Source organism: Brassica napus, unplaced genomic scaffold (genome assembly GCF_020379485.1).
Source record: "Brassica napus cultivar Da-Ae unplaced genomic scaffold, Da-Ae ScsIHWf_1275;HRSCAF=1822, whole genome shotgun sequence".
NCBI lineage: Eukaryota > Viridiplantae > Streptophyta > Magnoliopsida > Brassicales > Brassicaceae > Brassica > Brassica napus.
Window position 1 is genome coordinate 1,401 of NW_026014694.1, and position 9,280 is coordinate 10,680.

At 27.4% G+C, this 9,280-nt stretch overlaps 1 pseudogene; it reads right to left on the bottom strand.

Annotated features, from left to right (window-relative positions):
* Positions 1-1,234: 1,234 nt before the first annotated feature.
* Positions 1,235-3,480, bottom strand: LOC125596746 (annotated as a pseudogene).
* Positions 3,481-9,280: the final 5,800 nt, after the last annotated feature.

The following is a 9,280-nucleotide window of genomic DNA, read 5'->3' on the forward strand; positions in this document are numbered from 1 at the left end:
TGTGGCGGCCTGCATCTGAGAAGTACCTCCCTCCAAATCTCTTGACTGTACTCGCAAGAGAGCAGTAGATGATCTCTGGTTTCGTCCAAACGGGAACAGAACGGGCATGTGGGTGTGAGACTGGTAAGCCCCATTCTGCTAGTCTTGATCTCGTTGGGAGCTTGTCGTTTTGTTTCCTTAATCTCAAACGTTTTTATTGATAAATTTGAAATTCAGAAATATTCTAGAGAAAAAGATTAGGATAGCACCAAACCAAGTTTTTGTTCATAAACTAGCACTCAAGGCTCAAAGTCAAAAAAATAAGTTTCATTAAAGAGGTAAATATACACTTATACCCTTTGGATTAATTAATTCAAACTTTAGGGTTTAGAGTTAAGGGATGGAGTTTTGGAATTAGGGTTTAAAATTTATAAAATAAAAAAAAATAAATACTAAAAAATTTAAAATAAAAATTTAAAAAACAGTTTCAAAAAGTATTTTGAATTATAAAAAGAAAATGTGAAAAAATCAAAAAAAAATATTTCAAAAAAAATTATAAAAAATTCGAATCTGAAACTATAAAAAAAATTTCTTTTTTTTTTATTTTAATTTTATTTGTTTTTATTTATTTTTGTTTATTTAATTTTAAATCAAGAGTATTAGAGATATTTTACCCTTTAATGAATGTCATTTTTGTAACTTTCTTTTCTCAGTAACATTTTGAGACAAAAACTCAAAAGGTGCTATTATTGACAATTGCCCAATATTCTATCAAAAATTAGAAATTTGATAAACTAAAATGCATAAAGCGATAGATAAAAATAAAACTTAATACCCACTCATTGACACCGGGAGTTTCATCATTCATTCAGTACTTTACTTTTTGCAGTGTGAGTGGAACAAATGACATATCATTATATCTAGGCCTAATTATATCAGGTCTCTAGATACATGTAAGCAGCGACAGAGTAAAAAGTAGTTATAACACCTTTTTGTACCGTGATTGTGTTACCGCCGCACTGAAAGCAGTACAAACATGCATTGATCATGTATCAATGAAAAAAAAAATTAGAATAGAAAAAACACATCACATTTGTGATTTGAGTTTTAATACATTATACTGGGCTTGGGCTTAATTAATGCCCAAAAAAAACTGTCTACGTTGGGTTATTATTTTTTTTTTCATTTAATAAGATAGCATGACCTTACAAAAATCATGAAAACACAAAACTAGGACCGTTAGGAAGATCGAACACACAACTCCACTAAGGAAGATTAAAAAGGAGAGACTGTAATTTGACAGCTAAATAAATTGGCGAAGACAATGATATTTGTTGCGTTCTCAAGACAACATACAACCGAAGCAAAGAGTAATATAATGCTTGTATCAACTTATTCATTTTTTATCAGAGTTTAGATTGAATACACAAAAGGATTTGAGATTGCTTAGTGAAAGCGCTTTTCTTCACCTCCGCAGCTTAAATGATGTCGATAAACTCAGGATGCAAAAGCAACAGTGAAAGAAGACACATTAGGTAATGGTATTGATTGAAACAAACTAAGAGATCAGAACATAATATATGTACCTTTAGAGAAGGACCACCGACCAAGAAACCATCCACATCGGTCTGACCATCTAGCTCCTGACAATTACCACTATTCACGGATCCTGATAATTTATTTGCATAATCAAGCTAAGTATCAAAAAAACTTTATGATGCCATTTAGATCAAATAAAAGTACTATTTACCTCCATAAATGATGTGGGTTGTAGCAGCGACATCCTCACCCACGTTCTTTGCAAGCCATTTCCTTAGCTCATCATGTACATACGTATGAGGAGGGAGAGAGAGAGAGAGAGAGAGAGAGAGAGAGAGAGAGAGAGAGAGAGAGAGAGAGAGAGAGAGAGAGAGAGAGAGAGAGAGAGAGAGAGAGAACGAGAGAGACGGAGAGAGAGAGAGAGAGAGAGAGAGAGAGAGAGGAGAGATCGAGAGAGAGAGAGAGAGAGAGAGAGAGAGAGTATTGGTTTTCATATCAATAAGCAATAACGCTTCACTGCTCACACACATAGATAATAACTTACTTCGTGAGCTTGAGCTGGGGTAGCTTCCGGTTCAAATGGTCAGCACTGGTCCATAGTCTATGACAACATTTGACCAGTTCGACACCGATCTGCCATTACCAACAAAGAGAAGGTCTTTGTAAGAAAATGGGCAGTAAAATATTTATTTGGAAATAAATATTAACAAAGTATAGTAAATGCAATGTATGGATAAGTTAACAGAAAAAGACTAGGATAGCACCAAACCAAGTTTTTGTTCCCAAAGTAGCACTCAAGGCTCAAAGTCACAAAAATAGGTTTCATTAAAGAGGTAAATATACACTTATACCCTTTGGGTTAATTAATCCAAACCTTAGGGTTTAGAGTTAAGAGATGGGGTTTTGGAATTAGGGTTTAAAATTTATGAAAAATAAATACTAAAATAAAAAAATAAAAATTTTAAAATCAGTTTCAAAAGTATTTTTAAATTATAAAAAGAAAATTTGAAAAAAAAATAAAATAAAAATTCGAAAAAAAAAATTTCAAAAAAAAATTATAAAAATTTCGAATCTGAAAGCATATAATCTGAAACTATAAATTTTTTTTTTTTTTTCATTTTTTTTATTTTTATTTTATTTTTATTTTATTTATTTTTATTTATTTTTGTTTGTTTATTTAATTTTAAACCAAGGGTATTAGAGATATTTTACCCTTTAATGAATGTCATTTTGTGACTTTCTCCTTCTAGTGCTATTTTTGAGATATAAACTTCAAAAGGTGCTATTATTGACAATTGCCCATAAGTTAAAGTCACCATGTATTGCCTTACTAAAGTAGCTATGCACGTAGAGCGAGTAGAAACGAGAACTAATATCATGATAACAGGCTCACAGTGTCAAAGAGAACAAACTAAAACAGCAAAAAGAGATAAAAGTGTTTGACAATATACATACCAGCAATAGCTTTAGTCTGGGCAGCCACAACATCCATGGTCGACCCAGCCTCTCGCTGCTCAAGAGTCTCACCAACACAAGCAATCACTTTCAAACCCTGAGCAAGTGCATAGGCAACCTTGTCTCCGAAGAACTACATTTGTAGGATTGAGGTCAATTATCAAAATCATAGCTCTCAAATCCAAATGGTAGAGACATGAATGAAAGGTCACCAACCTCGTTTGATTCATTGAGGAGTGCCCTCCTTTCAGAGTGACCAAGGATAAACCATGGCATGTCCAAGTTCACAAGCATCTCCGCACGGAATACACACAAGTCACAGAATTCATAAGAAGCATGATATAATATGAAACAAGTCCATTGGTTGAACAATATGTTGTGACAATGCCTCTTGTGCCTAACTTCATAGAGTTGGTTCTGTTTCTTCCAATTTAAAAGTATCCTTTGGACAGTACTATGATTGCTGAAAACTATATTGTTGTGACTATTTCAAATACAGTAAAAATTCTATAAATTAATACTCGTTAAATTAATAAACACTATAAATTAATAAATTTTTTTGGTCCCGAGATAGGTCAGTTCAGAATATCATACAAATCGATAAAATAATAAGATAATATTTTTTTACAAAGTCCTATGTAAATATATGATCCCATAAAAATCATAAGTTAATAATCTATATATATAATGTTTTATATAAAGGGATAATTTGCAAAATACCCTATTTAAGATTTGAAATTTGAAAAATACATTGTCTCTATTTTTTTTTGAAAACTACACTTTCATTAATGTGAATTTACCTTTTTACCCCATTTTGATATTTCAATAATTAATATATAAATTTGAAATTATAATTATTTATGTTTAGGATAAATATGTGTTTAAGATAAATATATTTTTAAGATAATTATCATGAAGTTTATATAGATTTTAATTTATTTTGTTAACTTTATATAAACACAAGTCAAGTCTCATTCTATACAAATTTCATTATTTCTTGAAGCAGAGACCAAGTTAATTCTTCTAATATGATATTCACATATGTGTTTATTTTGTTTTACTTTGAATATGAACACTAATTATCATTCATCGCTTTGGCTTGTTATTCTTCTTTTTAATGTGACATGAAAAACATGAACTCAGATCCAAGTAAATTTGCATGTAATCATCACTACCCTAGTTACTTGCTTATCAAGTTATCTGTTTGGGGGAAAAACTCTTATGGACAGAGAAAGCAGAGGATGAATATTAGAGATGATTGACGATGATAATATTGTAGATGGGTTCAAGAGAGGGAGAGAATCTCATAGTTTCCATCCACATCAATCATTTTCTCAGGAATGAAGACAAGAACCCCGAAGCTAAACCAAAAGTTTCGAAGGATGAACAAAGGGATGATGATGACTAAAACTATTGGTTTTACCAAAAAAAAGGTAGAAATAGCGAACATACATAGTAGATGTTTATATATATATATATATATTATATAGATGGATACGCTTCTTGTATAGTTCATCAAGTTTTTGATCAACTGCATCGTGTACTGCAAGAAAGCTCTAGCCAGCGCTGAATCTAAATGAAAACGAAAAAAGCAGACATGTTTTTTTCTTATTCATGGTTTCACATTCTTAGTTTCACAAACAAACATAGTGGAAGAATAAAAGAGAAGCAGACCTAGACACTGAAATCTGATCATGAATCAACAAACCACTTGAGATGAGAAAAAAAATCTGTAAAACTAAAGAAAGGAAAAAAGATCAGAAATGGAGAGGAAAGGAAAAGGAGACGAGAAGACGAGACGCATCTTGCATTCTTTTATTTTTTTTCAAAATAATAATAATAAATTTAAGATATATTAAAAAGATATGAAAAAGATATTGTGTAGTATATTAAAAGATATTCTCTAACGATTTTTTTTATAATTTTTTGAAAATTGTTTAATAGGAATTGAGAAATATTAAGATTGGGCAATTTGGTAAATTTATATATAAATAAGTGTATTTTTCAAAAAGCTTAAACAAGGGTGCATTTTTCAAATTATATTCTTATTGAAGTGCATTTATCCAAATTTTCCCTTATATAAATGCAAATTAAACATAATATTGTTGGTTTTATAATCACAATGAAATTATCTATATTTTTCTTTAAATTTTAATATATTTTGATAATATTTAGTAAAATTATATATAAAACCATATTTGAATTCTATGAAACATAAAATATACACCAAATAATATAATAAAAAATATGAAAACCTAATTGCTAAATTTAATTAATGAGTATACGATAAAATCAGATATTTTTATTTTATAAATAAAAATATTCAAAATAGAAAAAAAAGTAGAGTTTTCTTGTATATCATAATATCCAAACAAATTGGTGATTATCTGTTACGGTGGAATCATACAAAATAAATAATTTATATTAGCGAAAATGGATTTGCATTGGAAAAAAACGATGGGTTAGAATGGAATCTTTGAGAGAATCCAACTTCTTCTGCCCCACATCGAACACACTTCGTGTCACATCGAATACCTTTGAATTCAAACTCATATTTCAGTCTTTTTCTGGATCAACATTCTTATAGATTCTTTGGTTGTGATTGGTGACTTCTGTATCGCGGAATTCAAAGCGGAATTTAGAAAACCACAGTGCATTCACCAATCAAGAATCTGGTGCATAAAAGCGTTTTTTATTTACTAAAAAAGTTAAATCCGCACACAGTTTCCAAAGCATCTAAATACTTGAGTTTAGTCACACACCTAAAACCATGTGGTCCGGCAAAAAACGCCTTTACACAGTAGTGACTTTTTTTTCTGACTTTTTTTGTTTTAGTTAATATTTTTATTTATAGTATATATGTTAGTGATACGTGGAATAATCTGTATAAGTGTATCACTCTTCATTTTGTTGTATGTGAATTCTGAACCAAAGAGAAATTTGTTTTCTCTCGTACTTATCAAGCAACATACGTATTTTTAAGGTATGATTTGTAGTTTATAGAAATTATATAATATACATTAAATAATGTGATATAATATTGACATAATTAGCGTTAGTAAAATTGGTTCGTAATGATGTTAAATAATTATTGTAAACTGAAGTACTTACGCAGGTGATGAAATCAAATGTGTTAGTTTTTTTTTTTTAACACAATCAAATGTGTTAGTCATATTTATTAATATTAATAATATTTATGACAAGTGATCGGTAACTTTAAGCTATATAAATATTAGTCATTACATAAAATGTAAATTATAGCTATTTCATATATTATTTTAATATATTCTATATTTTATATCATTATTATTTTACTTTAAAAAAATTATCCAATACCGCAAATATATATCGTCACCAATCAAACAATATTCAGCACCGCTTTTTACTGAAAACCGCAGTTGTACCATACCGCCATTTCAATTCCGTACGAACCGCAATTGTGCCGTTCCGTACTTTAATTCTGTACCGCTTTTATTACTAATTCCGCCGTCACCAATCCGAGCCTTTGAAATAATATGAGCATTTAGAGATATCTTTCTCGGGAACACCGATAATTTCCTATCAATTTTGTATTTGTTGAAAGCCAATTCAAATTTTTTTGTTAGATTCTGTTAATATTTTTTATTTTCTCTTGGATTTTATTTTTTAATTATAAAAAATTGTTTTATTAGGAATAGAGAGAACCAGTACTTTTTATGAGTAGCAGCACACTTTGAATTCTAGGTCCATCTTAGGTGCATAATACTTTTAATGGAGTATATTACATACCTTTGTTTTTGCATAATACGCTTAATGTAGTATGATTCTTTCTTTTTTTTGTTACAGGCGTACTGTAGATGATTAGGTCCCATATTGGATACATGTTCCTCTATTTGTTATTCATATTTTAGTGATCTATTTTGTCAAAGCCTCATTGGTCGACAAGATTATAAAAACTGTTTTACATATAGTTAATGTGTGAAAATATATTATTTTATATGAATAAATTCTAAATATAGATTTTGGTAAGACTTTTTAAAAAAAAAATTAGTTTTCTTGAACCACAAAATCTAATCAACTTATATGGGTTAATTATGAGGACAATTTTTTTAGCTTTTCTAATTTCTTTAATTTCTTACTTGAAATTAACTTGTTTTCTTCATAATACAAATATTTGTTTTCCTAATCCATACATATTTTGGATTGGTACAAATTATTTTGCATTTTCATATTATATTAGAGATGTATCACAGTTCTATTTGGAAAGATCATTGGCCAAATTTCCTCAATATCTTTCCGAATAGAGATATGCCACGTTTCTAATATGTAAGGAACAAGTACATCTTGATTAGGATGTGAGAATAATATGCACATATAGCCATCTAAGCGTTCTTATTGTCAATTATCTTTAGGAACTAATCCCATCTCACTGATTAGGAATAAAATATTTTTTATTTTTTATTCTATTTAACAAAATGCTTTTAATTGTCAAGAAGATATTATAAAAAAGAAATAAACACATTAAGAAGACGATGTGCTTATGTTCTAAAATATTCTGTCTTCAAGTTCTAAAATGTAAGCTGCAGTGTCCTTTTTATTAACCCTTAAACGATGATAATGAATTTATGATAAAATGAAACTAAATTTTATAGTATTATCATATTTATACTTATCAAAATTCATTTTTATGCATTGAATATACTGTATTGGGATTTATTTATTTATATGAACTTATTATTAAATTTAGATATATATAAAAAAAAATTAATATTAGCATGGATCATTTTGTTGTAGAGATCTTTTCTCTGTAATTTTAGTTTCTAAATTTTATAATAACTAGAAAGAAATAAATATTATAAGTAAATAAAATTATATACATAAAATCATCATATTCTATATATTCATCATATTCTATATATTCATTTCATGTACTTTCATTTATTATAAATAAATTATAAGTAAATTACAAATTATATATACCTAGATCATCTTAATTAATTAATCTTAATTATAATAATTAATAATTTAATAATTCAATCTATTAATATATAATAGATAATATATCGTCTATGAATTTTGTTAATAGATTATTAAAATTATTTAATTAAATAATTTTAAATATTTTGAGAACTTAAGATAGAAAAGCCGAAATTAGCACACAAATTTGGATGAAACCATATAAAAATACTATTAAAACATCAAATATTATGTTTTTTTGAAAAATATGCACATAATCCATTTTTTATATGCTTGATAAGTAAATTATTATACCTTTGATTTTTACATATCTCGATTTTTAATAATTTTTATAATCACTAAATGCTCCAAATTTAATGTTTTGACATCTTATATTTGGTTATTTTAAAAATATTCTCTTTTATTATATATTTATATATATAATAAAAAGAAGACATTTTTAGCTCTCTATTTATTTAAACAATAATTTTATGTGATGTTTATTTTTATCAAAATAAATCAAAAGTTTTCCAAAGAACTTATTTTCAAATAGCGTATTAATAGTATAATACATAAATAATTGAGAAATAAAACTAAATTAGATAAAACTGTAAAGCTTAGTTTTAGAAATTAATTATGTTTTCAATCCCATTTTAGGCAGAACTGATCAACTAATTCTTTTATTCCAGTTTGATTTATTCAATTAATAAAATTAAACGCAGATATATAGCTCAGAGGCTTAGAAAAAATATCATTTATTTGCATCAAGCATCGTAAGACAAAAATAAATAATTAGCCTACTAAACATCATTAAAATTTTGTCTTTCATATTTTTTTTATGTTTTTCGTATTAATAAAATACTAAAACATTTTATCAATTTTTCTAAAAAATTCACATCTTATGAAAAAATTAATTTATTAATCAAAATGGAATTTGATACATATTTTGTAAATATGTTTTGTTTTCTTGGCAAAACATTTGGCACAACTGTGTATTAAACATATGTTGTTCATCTTTCTTTTTTGCTTCATACATTACTTACAACAAATCTGAGACTATGGATACCTTAGATTCAAAGAATGTTGTTTTGAGTGTATATTAGATTCAAAATTTTGGAATTACAGAGTATTTAATATACAAGACACTGTATACAGAAACAAAAGATATGTAAACTAAAATAACATATGAAAAACTCAAACACTGTAATCAAATTAATATAACTTTATATTACTAACATGTAAATCCCCTGTTTCTTTTATAAATTATTTATAGAATTTTGAATTTAATAACTATATGTATCATGTGCTAATAAATTTAGAGATGTACTTTGAATATTCAAATTTTGGTATTATTAAATTTGAAATGGTTATT